The sequence below is a fragment of the Gavialis gangeticus genome, unplaced genomic scaffold, assembly GCF_001723915.1.
Source record: "Gavialis gangeticus isolate Ggan-Ray unplaced genomic scaffold, GavGan_comp1, whole genome shotgun sequence".
Taxonomy (NCBI): domain Eukaryota; kingdom Metazoa; phylum Chordata; order Crocodylia; family Gavialidae; genus Gavialis; species Gavialis gangeticus.
In genome coordinates, this window is record NW_017729024.1 from 55,730,167 (window position 1) to 55,731,749 (window position 1,583).

The 1,583-nt window shown below is 43.7% G+C and overlaps 1 protein-coding gene and 1 long non-coding RNA gene across 2 annotated transcripts in view; one reads left to right on the plus strand and one right to left on the minus strand.

Moving 5' to 3' along the window:
- Positions 1-1,583, minus strand: part of LOC109297389 — a 788,954-nt gene that overhangs the window by 540,758 nt on the left and 246,613 nt on the right. The gene's annotated exons all lie outside the window — the stretch shown is intronic.
- The window catches only part of PSD3 (pleckstrin and Sec7 domain containing 3), a 206,325-nt gene that overhangs the window by 55,989 nt on the left and 148,753 nt on the right, over positions 1-1,583 (plus strand). The window lies entirely within an intron of this gene.

The window sequence follows — 1,583 nt, forward strand, 5'->3', positions numbered from 1 at the left end:
GTTAAATAGTATAGGCCCTAGGACAGTGCTTTGAGGGACCCCACTGGCCACAGCACACCAAGACGATTGGCTCACATCGATCACCACCCTCTGGGTCCTACCGCGGAGCCAATTCCCGAGCCAGTGGATGGTGGTGAGGTCGAGGCCGCAGCTAGCCAGTTTAGCCAAGAGGTGATCATGGGATACCAGATCAAAGGCTTTTTTGAAGTCAAGATATACAATGTCGATCTCTTCCCCCATGTCCAGGTGATAAGTCACCTGGTCCTAAAAGGAAATGAGACTGGTCAGGCAAGACCTACCTGCAACAAACCCACGCTAGGTATCCCTCAGGATATTGCCTTCAGCTAGTCTGTTAAGGATGGCCTCTTAATTTAACTTTCCAGGAAATGCTGGGTGAAATTTTGTGACTTATGATATGCAGGGAATTGCATTAGATGATTGTTATGGTTTCTTCTGTCTTTAAATCCAGGACCAGATGAAGTAAAGCCCATTACACATTTCTTGGGCTTACATCATGAACATTTTTTCATTTTTGTCATGTAAACTGCAGATGCCCCAGGGCCAGTTTCATTTATGCAAGGGATCTGAGTCCACCCTGAGTTGTCTCCCTGTAGATCAGGGACTCCAAAGCTTCTCCTACTATGTGCCTCTCTGATTGTGGTATAGGACCTAAAAATGTAACCCACTCATCACAATTATAGCCCTGACACCTTTTCTAAAGCCAAAGAGAGACTTTAGAGTTGCTCCTCATTTATTTGTTTTCCTGCCTTCTCCTCCATTTCCTTCTTCTACTTTCCTGTTCCTTCCTCTCCAGAAGTTTGTTGTATACTCCAGTTTGAGGAATGTGGTTCTAGCTCCTAAGAGCAGATATTGCACAGAAACCCCCACCATTTACAGTTGGCACTAATGGGCTATTAGCACTGTTGTCAGCCTGTGTGTAACGGCCAAAGATGGCAACAGATCAATTTTTCCTTCTTGTGTTACTCTGCTGTGATCTGTCACTTTTCATCAGTAGATCTTGGAACACTTCACCAAGAGGGCCCCATTTTTTCTGAGGGGAAAGCAGAGTAGTACAGTGACTTGCTGAAGGTTATGAAGCAGGTTAGTGGCAGAATCAGGAATAGAACCCCAGTCTCCTCTGTTCCATTAGGGGTGATCCCTCCCCTACACCAGTCTACCTGAGTGATTTATGTTGCACTCAAAAAGCAGGTTTTTAAACCTAGTGCCTTAAGAATTGACACCACACCAGTTGATTAATACCAGAAAGGCTTTAATAACAATACCACAAGCAAGCTATAATACTAAAATGACAGAAAAAGATTCCTTCCCAATAAAATGAGCTACTACACACAAAGTCCTAGTACATATTTAGCTGCAATAGTGTTTTCTCGCCAATGCAGGGGAGGAGGGAGGAAGCTGCTTCAGTCTTGCAGCCTTTACTGAGCAAGATGCTTTGCTGGTTAAGTTGGGTATGATGTTGCATTTTTTTTTGCAAAAATATTTACTTATATATATATATTCCAACACTGCCAGTTGGCCCCTGTGGTTCATTTGGCAGCTCAAAGCACACTAAAAACCCATTA